We start from the raw sequence: 13,930 nt of genomic DNA, 5'->3' as shown, positions 1-13,930 counted from the left end.
CACACACACTCGCTCTGAGCCCCCCCCCCCCGCCCCGCACTATTCATCTAACATCCCTTGAGTTTCACAGAAATTCCCTCAGTGAATGACATCACTATAAAGCCCCCCGCACATGCTCAGTGTGTGTCTCCACTCATATTCGCTGCCTATTAATAATTCATAGGTGTTTTAAAGGAGCTCAAGTCCTAAGGAAGTTTCCTCGGGCATCTTACAGTGTCTAACTAAATAGTGTTTAAGCAAATCTGTAACCCTGTGGAATTGAATAATGACTGTTGAAGTGTGTTATACACATGGAAGTATAATTCAATAGGGGAAACAAGTGTGTGTGCCCTTAAAAAATCTAGCCCTCCGGTACTTGTTGGCCATTTCGGATGGCCAGGCTGGCTCTCTCCTTTCTGTACTTTTATGTAATTCAAAATCACTTTTCGACTCGAGAAGTTGATACTGAAAAGAAGCCAAGCCATCCTTTATTGAGCAATACACATAATACTTCTCTATATTCTGAGATTATAAAAGGCAGATTTCTACACTGAACAAAAATATTAACGCAATATGTAAAGTGTTGGTCCCATATTTCATGAGCTGAAATAAAGGATCCCAGAAATGTTCCATAAACACAAAAAGCTTATTTCTCTCAAATGTTGTGCACACATTTGTTTACATCCCTGTTAATGAGCCTTTCTCATTTGCCAAGATAATCCATCCACCTGACAGGAGTGGCATATCAAGAAGCTGATTAAACAGCATGATCATTACACAGGTGCACCTTGTGCTGGGACAATAAATGGTCACTCTAAAATGTGTAGTTTTGTCATACAACACAATGCCACAGATGTCTCAATTTTTGAAGTAGCGTGCAATTGGCATGCTGACTGCAGGAATGTCCACCAGAGCTGTTGCCAGAGAATTTAATGTTAATTTCTCTACCATAAGCCGCCTCCAATGTCATTTTAGAAAATTTGGCAGTACATCCAACTGGCTTCACAATCGCAGACCATGTGTATGGCGTTGTGTGGGCGAGCGGTTTGCTGATGTCAATGTTGTGAACAGAGTGTCCTGTGGTGGTGGGGTTATGGTATGGGCAGGCATAAGCTACGGACAACAAGCATTTTTTATCAATAGCAATTTGAATGCACAAAAATACCATGACGAGATCCTGAGGCCCATTGTGAGGCCTGTTTTTATTTAAGGTATCTGTGACCAACAGATGCTGTATTCCCAGTCATGTGAATTTCATAGATTGGGGCCTAATTAATTTATTTCAATTGACTGATTTCCTCATATGAACTGTAACTCAGTACAATCTTGGAAATTGTTGCATGTTGGGTTTATATTTTTGTTCAGAATACAGTATATATACATTCACTATGGGGTGTGCATGGTCCAAACATGCCTTGAGACCTCTCTGCAGTTCCTGACTCTGGATGTCAAAGCTCAAGTCATACAGAACTGGAATAAATGCTTCACATAAGGAAACCTGCCTTTACATCCCAGGCAGAGTTCATGACTGGAGAAAAGCTTGTAGAATAAGCTAACTCTGCCCTCTCAGCACCCTGAGGCTCTCTCTATCTCCTCTGCTCCGCTCTGTGGAAACAGAAAGCCTTTCTTATAAAGGGGGTTAAGACGGCTGCACGGCAGAGGAGCAGATAGCGTTTTTACGAAAGCGATGATGCAGACTGACTCCCTCATTACCTCTTAGCCTGTCTGTCCATTTGATCTCAGCTCTGCTTCAGCTCTGCTGCTGAGGAGGCAGTCTGCCATGAAGAAAGGCTCACGCTGCTTCTGTTGAAAGGTAATGGAGACAATTAATTTTCAACATTGGTCACAGCCAATGTGGCCAGGCCATGTTGAGTCACATGATCGGGATACTCCTCTGTTTGACAGGGAAAAGCAATGATTGGCTGCCACTGGGGCGCTGCTTCCTCAATAGACTATACTGGAAAAAGTTCAGTCTTTTCATAAAGTTAGAGAAAACATGCTTTCAGTCCTACTCATCCTTTGGAATTGTCTCCCTTTGCCATTAAGCAAGATTTTTATAGAGTGTGTGAGTTGGTTCAGTGAATAAGAGCACATTACCCATGTCTCCTTTACGACAAGTCCTAGAAGGTCATTCTATACATGTCACCCCTGGTTACAGTGTCCGTACAGTACATCTCTCTGTGGAAGCTACAAACCCTGAAAGCACTACCAGCAGCCAGACTGGAAATGCCAGACAAGAATGACAGTCTTTTCTGTTCACCCCCAGATAATGTTACGAAAAAGCCTAGCAAGACACTAGATAGTGTTTAGGGGCAGAGGATTCATTCACATTGCCACTAACTTTAACTGAATGCTACATTAATCTGTTCTTACACTGAACAAACATATAAACGCAACATGTAAAGTGTTGGTCCCATGTTTCATGAGCTGAAATAAAAGATCCCATACATTTCTCTCAAATGTTGTGCACAAATTTGTTTACATTCCTGTTAGTTAGCGTTTCTCCTTTGCCTACATTATCCATCCACCTGACAGGTGTGGAATATCAAGAAGCTTATTAAACAGGATGATCATTACACAGGTGCACCTTTAGCCGGGGACAATAAAAGGCCACTCTAAAATGAGCAGTTTTGTCACACAACACAATGCCACAGATATCTTAAGTTTTGAGGGAGTGTGCAATTGGCATGCTGACAGCAGGAATGTCCACCAGAGCTGTTGCCAGAGAATTAAATGTTAATTACTCTACCTCACAATTGCAGACCATGGTGTTGTGTGAGCGAGCGCTTTGCTAACGCCAACGTTATGAACAGAGGGCCCCATGGTGGCAGTGGGGTTATGGTATGTGCAGGCATAAGCTATGGACAAGGAACGCAATTGCATTTTATTGATGGCAATTTGAATGTACAGAGATACCATGACGAGATCCTGAGGCCTATTGTCCTGCCATTCATCTGCCGCCATCACATCATGTTTCAGCATGATCATGCACGGCCCCATGTCTCAAGGATCTGTAAACAATTCCTGGAAGCTAAAAATGTCCCAGTTCTTCCATGGCCTGCATACTCACCAGACATGTCACCTATTGTGCATGCTTGGGATGCTCTGGATTGATGTGTACCAAAGCGTGTTCCAGTTCCCGTCAATATCCAGCAACTTCGCACAGCCATTAAAGAGGAGTGGGACAACATTCCACAGGCCACAATCAACAGCCTGATCAACTGCATGCGAAGGAGATGTGCTGCATGAGGCAAATGGTGGTCACACCAGATACTGACTGGTTTTCAGATCCAAGACCCTACCTTTTTTTTTAAAGGTATCTGTGACCAACAGATGCATATCTGTATTCCCAGTCATGTAAAAATCCATAGATTAGGGACTCATTTATTTATTTAAATTGACTGATTTCCTCATATGATCTGTAGCTCAGTAAAATCATAGAAATTGTTGCGTGTTGCATTTATATTTTTGTTCAGTATAATTAGTTTCTTCATCATTATGCTTCATATTGTTGGCATACTCTCCCTCCCCTAGTTGTGTGCATCGTTAGTGTCATTTTAACCTAATTTGCATATGACACACCCACACCATGTAACATGGACAACCATGACCCATGTTCCTATGTGTTATGTAGGCATACCACCCTGATGCCACATTGAGGTAGGGAAAATAAGCTACTTTAGTAGTAGGTTGTGATGATGTAGGTGTCACCCTTTACACTGAATGAATGCTTATTAATTTTGCCTGTGTCCAGTATTCCTAATACATGTTCCTGCAACTTTGTGGTCTACTGTATTGAACAAGTCCACCTTCACACACTTTTTTGAGAGCTGTCTCCTTTTCCAGATGTGTTTCATTGTGGGTGTGAAATGGCTGCATTCATTATTACAATTCTGAATAGTGTAGATTGAATTCCATGAAATACTTTCAAAGAGAAAATGGGTATGAGAACAATAGTACATTTTGATAACTTTTATATAGACAGTTAACATAGTAAATAGACTACCATGACCCATGTTCCTATACCACCCTTAGTGCTATAATCAAGTAATGTCAGTAAGGTACATACTTTCGTGATGTGAAGTAGCAGACCATAATGAAAGTTTGATGAAAAAAAATTTCACCTGGTCTTCTGAGAAATGCAATGCTCTGGAGATGATGTTCCAATTAACTGACAATGGAAGAATAAGGAGTAGAGGGCATGAAGCTCTGTGCTTTCTCTTAAGGTCACAGTCAAAATGACCTCTTAGTTTTTGTGCAGTGGGTGTCCTGATGTAGGAAGCTCCCTAGTCATTTTAAAAGAAATCAGAACAACAATTTGCATTATTCTGTATGAGATTCCTCCACTGATACAGTACATTGAGACAGCAGTCAGATGTGCTGTATGAAAAGAGGACTACTGGTTTTCCCCACGATTGTCTCAGATATTTGTAAACAAATGGTTCTCTGCTGTCACAAAGGGGTCTCCTGCCCACAGCTGTGTGTCTCCAGGTGTTTAGCTACGCATCCCATTCTCACAGGAAAGCTTCTCTGCCGCCTGCTCCCTGTCTGTCTTACTAATCGCCTGACGTTATGCTGCTGGAGTCAACATGGAGTGAACCCATCCATCTCAGTCCACTCAGTTATTCATGGCCAGTGACTGGTATAAAATAGAGGATTTGAAATCCCCATCCATACAAGTGTCTTGGATAGATGGAGCAGTTACTCATTACCCGTCTTGTCCCCTTGGCGTAAAGAGTTACTGGCTGATTTACTAAGCTCTGCTCCATATGTTAGAAGTATGCCCTTTCTTATTTCTCATTCAATGAAGTGATTAAACCCCTAGATCCTCTACCCCTATCTCATTCATCTCTGCTCTGTCATGTTTTCTTATACAGCCACCACATATGGACAGATTGCGCTGTGAGACGAGGCTGCTGGCCTCCCTCATCTTTATGTAGTGTGACGTCTGATGTGGTGTAGTAATACCCCATAGGATAATCCATTGTCCTGAGAGGTGGGGTTGCTCTGAAGGCGCCTCATGCTCAAGAACATGGTGTCGTGTCGTGCAGAGTCCAATGCTGGCAAGCTTTACACCACTCCAGCCAACGCTTTGTATTGTGTATGGTATCTTAGGCTTGTGTGCGGCTGCTCTGCCATGGAAACCCATTTCATGAAGCTCCCGACGAAAAGTTATTGTGCTGACATTACTTCCAGAGTCAGTTTGGAACTCGGTAGTGGCCTACTACTTGTGACTTTATGTAGTCCATGGATGAGTCCAGTACTTTGTGTGCATAGGCATATGTACTAAACCTACTGGCAGAGAAATAATGAATTATCCCATTTCCCCCCATATGATATCACTGAAGAGACACACACGAAGGTACAGACACATGCATACATTGTTGTGTGGTGGTATTAAACATGTTGTATTGTAGATGTATTGGTGTAATAATGTTACATTATGTACTTTTGTATATTTTGTTGTATATGTAATGTAAGTGTTTTTATATAGTTTTGGACCCCAGGAAGAGGGATCCCTAATAAATAATACTGACCTGGCTGATACAGAGAGGAAGGGCCAGTGCTTTCTGAACTGAACCTGACTCATTGTGACTTTGGCTAGTCCATGGATGAGACCAGTACCATGTGTGAATAGGCATGTGTACCTGGCCTACTGGCAGAGAAATAATTAATTCAGTGGCCCATGACAGTGGCTTTTAAACACCCAAAAATGATTGTCAAACAAGTGTTAATTGATCACTTTTTTCTTGGCTATTAGGGGCCCTGCCTTGTGCAGTATTCAGAGCTGACTATATAACAATGAAAACCAGTCATAACACTAACTTACATAGTGATGTATAGGCCTAGTGTTCTGTGGTGCATTATATAGGCTACTAATGTTCACATCATATTTTCAGTGTTTATTCTTTAACATAGTTGTGGGGCTTCCTCTCTGAGGAAACCTACTGGACAAATACTAAAAGAGCAAATTTTCCATGATTCATCATCAAATCATGATATGGACTCTCTTTGGCATGTACGTTTCTCGGTCATGGGTGGCACACACTGGAATATGGGGGAGGGGAGTGGGTGGGGTATATGCAAATGTTTGACATGAACATATATCTAGACTTATAGTTGTATAGTAGCCAGGTTTTCATGACTGGATAGATAGCATGATGAATGCCGTGTTCTCTGTGCTCTCTGTTTGTCTCCTGTCTGATTGTGCCTAGTATTATTGCCATGCCACTCCATTGTTTGGCTAGTCTAATTGTTCACAATTCTGGCCTAATTTCCAGCCCAGCATTCTAGGCTATGGACGTGAAAGTAAACAGCAGATTAAGCAGTTAATTCTACAGCCACGATTTTCTTGCCCAGGTACCCCCTCCCAGGCAAACCAGCGACCCATCATATGTTAGCAAAAATATATATATATCACGTCATCAGGTGAATGATAATTGTCCCCCACAATGAAATTGGGGAGGGGACTGTGGATCTGTCTCTGTCCATTTGTACGTTAATCACACGATATCTCAGACAGCACTGGGACGATTTTGACTAAACTCGGGTGAATGATGTGTCTTGCCATAGAGATCCGGAATTTACAAAATTACATTGATTGGTCAAATGTTTGAGCTATAGTAATTAACTGAAGTGTTAGTCACACGGAATATCTCTATTGGCCCAAGGGGGGCACTGCATCATTTATCTGGGACGACTTGTTAACTGTTGCCTTGTTGCAAGAAGTAATCAACATTTTAAAATGAATAGATTTGGTACATCGTTTTTCATTATTTTTACCTCCCCACATTATAATTGGAAGAGGAAGTGTAATCTCTAACATAGCCTATTAGCTAGAAAGGTAACGGCAAACACGTTTGCTAAGTACAGCTGTTTAGCTGGTTCAACAAACACAATACATTTCTTATTTTCTTCAAAATAACATTTCTAATCAAATTTAGTAAAAATTCTAAATAATAAACAATTCAAACAATAAGCAATCAATCAACGTAAGTTAATGAAATGAGAAACTAACAAAAGACTAAAAAGAAATGCAGTCAATAAACAAAAACAGGTAACAAACAGGTAACAATCATCAGGTTCCCAAGCTTTTTATAATCAAATCAAATCCAAGCGCACTTTAAAATGTTATTTTTTTGGCATCATTGTAAGCCTGCCACACACACACTAAAATATACATATATTAAACATAAGAATGAGTGTGAGTGTTTGTCACAACCCAGCTCGTAGGAAGTGACAAAGAGCTCTTATAGAACCAGGGCACAAATCATAATATAATAATAATCAATCATTTTGCTCTTTATTTAGCCATCTTACAAATATAACCTTATTTGTTCATCAAAAATTGTAAATAACTCACCACAGGTTAATGAGAAGGCTGTGCTTGAAAGGATGCACATAACTCTGCAATGTTGGGTTGTATTAGAGAGAGTCTCAGTTTTAAATCATTTCCCACACACAGTCTGGGCCTGTATTTAGTTTTCATGCTAGTGAGGGCCGAGAATCCACTCTCACATAGGTACATGGTTGCATAGGACATCAGTGTCTTAACAGCGCAAGAAATCTGGCAGTGATTTCTGATTAAATTACATTTTCACAGAACCGCTTGTTGCAATTTCGATGAGGCTCTCTTGTTCAGATTTCGGTAAGTGGACTGGAGGCAGGGCATGAAAGGGATAACGAATCCAGTTGTTTCTGTCATCTGTTTCGGGAAAGTGTCTGCGTAATTGCGCACCCAACTCATTCAGGTGCTTCGCTATATCACATTTGACATTGTTCGTAAGCTTGAGTTAATTGCACACAAAAAAATCATACAATGCTGGAAAGACCTGTGTGTTGTCCTTGTTAATCCAGACAGACAAGAGCTCTAACTTGTTAATCATAGCCTCAAGAAAAACATCACCCAGTACCGTGTGTGAATAGGCATGTGTACCTGGCCTACTGGCAGAGAAATAAATAATTCAGTGGCCCTTGACAGAGGCTTTTAAACACCCAAAAATGCTTGTTAAACATGTGTTAATTGATCCCTTTTTTTCTTGGCTATCAGTTGCCTTGCCTTGTGCAGTATTCAGAGCTAACTATATTACAATGAAAACCAGCTATAACACCAACTTACAGAGTGATGTATAGGCCTGTGTTTTGTAGTGCATTATATAGGCTACTAATGTTCACATCATATTCTCATTAACATAGTTGTGGGGCTTCCTCTCTGAGGAAGCCTACTGGACAAATACTAAAAGAACAAATTTTCCATGATTCATCATCAAATCATGATATGGACTATCTTTGACATGTACGTTTCTCGGTCATGGGTGGCACACACTGGAATATGGGGGGGGGAGTGGGTGGGGTATATGCAAATGTTTGACATTAACATATATCTAGACTTATAGTTGTATAGTAGCCAGGTTTTCATGACTGGATAGATAGCATGATGAATGCCGTGTTCTCTGTGCTCTCTGTTTGTCTCCTGTCTGATTGTGCCTAGTATTGTTGCCATACCACTCCATTGTTTGGCTAGTCAAGGCCTCAAGGCCTCAAGACTCAAGGCCATCAGACTGTTAAACAGCCACCACTAACATTGAGTGGCTACTGCCAACACACTGTCAATGACACTGACTCTACTCCAGCCACTTTAATCATGGGAATCGATGGGAAATGATGTAAATATATCACTAGCCACTTTAAACAATGCTACCTTATATAATGTTACTTACCCTACATTGTTCATCTCATATGCATACGTTGATACTGTACTCTATATCATCGACTGCATCATGTATCACTAGCCACTTTAACTATGCCACTTGGTTTACATACTTATCTCATATGTATATACTGTACTCGATATCATCTACTGTATCTTGCCTATGCTGCTCTGTACCATCACTCATTCATATATCCTTATGTACATATTCTTTATCCCCTTACACTGTGTATGACAGTAGTTTTTTGGAATTGTTAGTTAGATTACTTGCTCGTTATTACTGCATTGTCGGAACTAGAAGCACAAGCATTTCGCTACACTCGCATTAACATCTGCTAACCATGTGTATGTGACAAATAAAATTTGATTTGATTTGATTTGATTTAGTCTAATTGTTCACAATTCTGGCCTAATTTCCAGCCCAGCATTCTAGGCTATGGACGTGAAAGTAAACAGCAGATTAAGCAGTTAATTCTACAGCCACGATTTTCTTGCCCAGGTACCCCCTCCCAGGCAAACCAGCGACCCATCATATGTTAGCAAAAATATAAATATATCACGTCATCAGGTGAATGATAATTGTCCCCCACAATGAAATTGGGGAGGGGACTGTGGATCTGTCTCTGTCCATTTGTACATTAATCACACGATATCTCAGACAGCACTGGGACGATTTTGACTAAACTCGGGTGAATGATGTGTCTTGCCATAGAGATCCGGAATTTACAAAATTACATTGATTGGTCAAATGTTTGAGCTATAGTAATTAACTGAAGTGTTAGTCACACGGAATATCTCTATTGACCCAAGGGGGGCACTGCATCATTTATCTGGGACGACTTGTTAACTGTTGCCTTGTTGCAAGAAGTAATCAACATTTTAAAATGAATAGATTTGGTACATCGTTTTTCATTATTTTTACCTCCCCACATTATAATTGGAAGAGGAACTGTAATCTCTAACATAGCCTATGAGCAAGGGTAGCATTCCAGAGGGACATCAGAGACTGTAACGTTCTTTGCTTCACGGAAACATGGCTCACTGGAGAGACGCTATCCGAGGCGGTGCAGCCAGCGGGTTTCTCCACGCATTGCGCCGACAGAAACAAACATCTTTCTGGTAAGAAGAGGGGCGGGGGCGTATGCCTTATGGCTAACGAGACATGGTGTGATGAAAGAAACATACAGGAACTCAAATCCTTCTGTTCACCTGATTTAGAATTCCTCACAATCAAATGTAGACCGCATTATCTACCAAGAGAATTCTCTTCGATTATAATCACAGCCGTATATATCCCCCCCCAAGCAGACACATCGATGGCTCTGAACAAACTTTATTTGACTCTTTGCAAACTGGAATCCATTTATCCGGAGGCTGCATTCATTGTAGCTGGGGATTTTAACAAGGCTAATCTGAAAACAAGACTCCCTAAATTTTATCAGCATATCGATTGCGCAACCAGGGGTGGAAAAACCTTGGATCATTGTTACTCTAACTTCCGACGCATATCAGGCCCTGCCCCGCCCTCCTTTCGGAAAAGCTGACCACGACTCCATTTTGTTGATCCCTGCCTACAGACAGAAACTAAAACAAGAGGCTCCCACGCTGAGGTCTGTCCAACGCTGGTCCGACCAAGCTGACTCCACACTCCAAGACTGCTTCCATCACGTGGACTGGGATATGTTTCGTATTGCGTCAGATAACAATATTGACAAATACGCTGATTTGGTGAGTGAGTTCATTAGAACGTGCGTTGAAGATGTCGTTCCCATAGCAACGATTAAAACATTCCCTAACCAGAAACCGTGGATTGATGGCAGCATTCGCGTGAAACTGAAAGCGCGAACCACTGCTTTTAATCAGGGCAAGGTGACTGGTAACATGACCGAACACAAACAGTGCAGCTATTCCCTCCGCAAGGCTATCAAACAAGCTAAGCGTCAGTACAGAGACAAAGTAGAATCTCAATTCAACGGCTCAGACACAAGAGGCATGTGGCAGGGTCTACAGTCAATCACGGACTACAAGAAGAAATCCAGCCCAGTCACGGACCAGGATATCTTGCTCCCAGGCAGACTAAATAACTTTTTGCCCGCTTTGAGGACAATACAGTGCCACTGACACGGCCTGCAACGAAAACATGCGGACTCTCCTTCACTGCAGCCAAGGTGAGTAAGACATTTAAACGTGTTAACCCTCGCAAGGCTGCAGGCCCAGACGGCATCCCCAGCCGCGCCCTCAGAGCATGCGCAGACCAGCTGGCCGGTGTGTTTACGGACATATTCAATCAATCCCTATACCAGTCTGCTGTTCCCACATGCTTCAAGAGGGCCACCATTGTTCCTGTTCACAAGAAAGCTAAGGTAACTGAGCTAAACGACTACCGCCCCGTAGCACTCACTTCCGTCATCATGAAGTGCTTTGAGAGACTAGTCAAGGACCATATCACCCTACCTGACACCCTAGACCCACTCCAATTTGCTTACCGCCCCAATAGGTCCACAGACGATGCAATCTCAACCACACTGCACACTGCCCTAACCCATCTGGACAAGAGGAATACCTATGTGAGAATGCTGTTCATCGACTACAGCTCGGCATTCAACACCATAGTACCCTCCAAGCTTGTCATCAAGCTCGAGACCCTGGGTCTCGACCCCACCCTGTGCAACTGGGTACTGGACTTCCTGACGGGCCGCCCCCAGGTGGTGAGGGTAGACAACAACATCTCCACCCCGCTGATCCTCAACACTGGGGCCCCACAAGGGTGCGTTCTGAGCCCTCTCCTGTACTCCCTGTTCACCCACGACTGCGTGGCCACGCACGCCTCCAACTCAATCATAAAGTTTGTGGATGACACAACAGTGGTAAGCTTGATTACCAACAACGACGAGACGGCCTACATGGAGGAGGTGAGGGCCCTCGGAGTGTGGTGTCAGGAAAATAACCTCACACTCAACGTCAACAAAACTAAGGAGATGATTGTGGACTTCAGGAAACAGCAGAGGGAACACCCCCCTATCCACATCGATGGAACAGTAGTGGAGAGGGTAGTAAGTTTTAAGTTCCTCGGCATACACATCACAGACAAACTGAATTGGTCCACTCACACAGACAGCATCGTGAAGAAGGCGCAGCAGCGCCTCTTCAACCTCAGGAGGCTGAAGAAATTCGGCTTGTCACCAAAAGCACTCACAAACTTCTACAGATGCACAATCGAGAGCATCCTGGCGGGCTGTATCACCGCCTGGTACGGCAACTGCTCCACCCACAACCGTAAGGCTCTCCAGAGGGTAGTGAGGTCTGCACAACGCATCACCGGGGGCAAACTACCTGCCCTCCAGGACACCTACACCACCCGATGTTACAGGAAGGCCATAAAGATCATCAAGGACATCAACCACCCGAGCCACTGCCTGTTCACCCCGCTATCATCCAGAAGGCGAGGTCAGTACAGGTGCATCAAAGCTGGGACCGAGAGACTGAAAAACAGCTTCTATCTCAAGGCCATCAGACTGTTAAACAGCCACCACTAACATTGAGTGGCTGCTGCCAACACACTGACACTGACACTGACTCAACTCCAGCCACTTTAATAATGGGAATTGATGGGAAATGATGTAAATATATCACTAGCCACTTTAAACAATGCTACCTTATATAATGTTACTTACCCTACATTATTCATCTCATATGCATACGTATATACTGTACTCTATATCATCGACTGCATCCTTATGTAATACATGTATCACTAGCCACTTTAACTATGCCACTTTGTTTACATACTCATCTCATATGTATATACTGTACTCGATACCATCTACTGTATCTTGCCTATGCTGCTCTGTACCATCACTCATTCATATATCCTTATGTACATATTATTTATCCCCTTATACTGTGTATAAGACAGTAGTTTTGGAATTGTTAGTTAGATTACTTGTTGGTTATTACTGCATTGTCGGAACTAGAAGCACAAGCATTTCGCTACACTCGCATTAACATCTGCTAACCATGTGTATGTGACAAATAAAATTTGATTTGATTTAGAAAGGTAACGGCAAACACGTTTGCTAAGTACAGCTGTTTAGCTGGTTCAACAAACACAATACATTTCTTATTTTCTTCAAAATAACATTTCTAATCAAATTTAGTAAAAATTCTAAATAATAAACAATTCAAACAATAAGCAATCAATCAACGTAAGTTAATGAAATGAGAAACTAACAAAAGACTAAAAAGAAATGCAGTCAATAAACAAAAACAGGTAACAAACAGGTAACAATCATCAGGTTCCCAAGCTTTTTATAATCAAATCAAATCCAAGCGCACTTTAAAATGTTATTTTTTTGGCATCATTGTAAGCCTGCCACACACACACACTAAAATATACATATATTAAACATAAGAATGAGTGTGAGTGTTTGTCACAACCCAGCTCGTAGGAAGTGACAAAGAGCTCTTATAGAACCAGGGCACAAATCATAATATAATAATAATCAATCATTTTTGCTCTTTATTTAGCCATCTTACAAATATAACCTTATTTGTTCATCAAAAATTGTGAATAACTCACCACAGGTTAATGAGAAGGCTGTGCTTGAAAGGATGCACATAACTCTGCAGTGTTGGGTTGTATTAGAGAGAGTCTCAGTTTTAAATCATTTCCCACACACAGTCTGGGCCTGTATTTAGTTTTCATGCTAGTGAGGGCCGAGAATCCACTCTCACATAGGTACATAGGACATCAGTGTCTTAACAGCGCAAGAAATCTGGCAGTGGCTTCTGATTAAATTACATTTTCACAGAACCGCTTGTTGCAATTTCGATGAGGCTCTCTTGTTCAGATTTCGGTAAGTGGACTGGAGGCAAGGGCATGAAAGGGATAACGAATCCAGTTGTTTCTGTCATCTGTTTCGGGAAAGTGTCTGCGTAATTGCGCACCCAACTCATTCAGGTGCTTCGCTATATCACATTTGACATTGTTCGTAAGCTTGAGTTAATTTGCACACAAAAAAAATCAAACAATGCTGGAAAGACCTGTGTGTTGTCCTTGTTAATCCAGACAGACAAGAGCTCCAACTTGTTAATCATAGCCTCAATGTTGTCCCGCACAATGAATATAGTTGCGGATAGTCCCTGTAATACTAGACGCAGATCATTCAGGCAAGAAAAAACATCACCCAGATAGGCCAGTCGTGTGAGAAACTTGTCATCATGCAAGTGGTCAGACAAGTG

General features: G+C 42.0%; 1 protein-coding gene and 2 non-coding genes across 6 annotated transcripts in view; 1 reads left to right on the top strand and 2 right to left on the bottom strand.

The window, feature by feature from the left end:
- Positions 1-13,930, top strand: part of LOC112236188 (DENN domain-containing protein 5A) — a 58,662-nt gene that overhangs the window by 9,667 nt on the left and 35,065 nt on the right. The gene's annotated exons all lie outside the window — the stretch shown is intronic.
- On the bottom strand, positions 5,902-5,956 carry LOC112236201. Its single transcript, XR_002951185.1, has one exon. It is a non-coding gene; the product is annotated as a U7 small nuclear RNA (small nuclear RNA).
- LOC121846429 lies at positions 8,179-8,233 on the bottom strand. Its single transcript, XR_006083317.1, has one exon. It is a non-coding gene; the product is annotated as a U7 small nuclear RNA (small nuclear RNA).

This window comes from Oncorhynchus tshawytscha, linkage group LG04 (assembly GCF_018296145.1).
Source record: "Oncorhynchus tshawytscha isolate Ot180627B linkage group LG04, Otsh_v2.0, whole genome shotgun sequence".
Classification (NCBI taxonomy): Eukaryota; Metazoa; Chordata; class Actinopteri; order Salmoniformes; family Salmonidae; genus Oncorhynchus; species Oncorhynchus tshawytscha.
The sequence above is the reverse complement of the archived record's forward strand: the minus strand, read 5'-3'. Positions and strand labels throughout refer to the sequence as shown.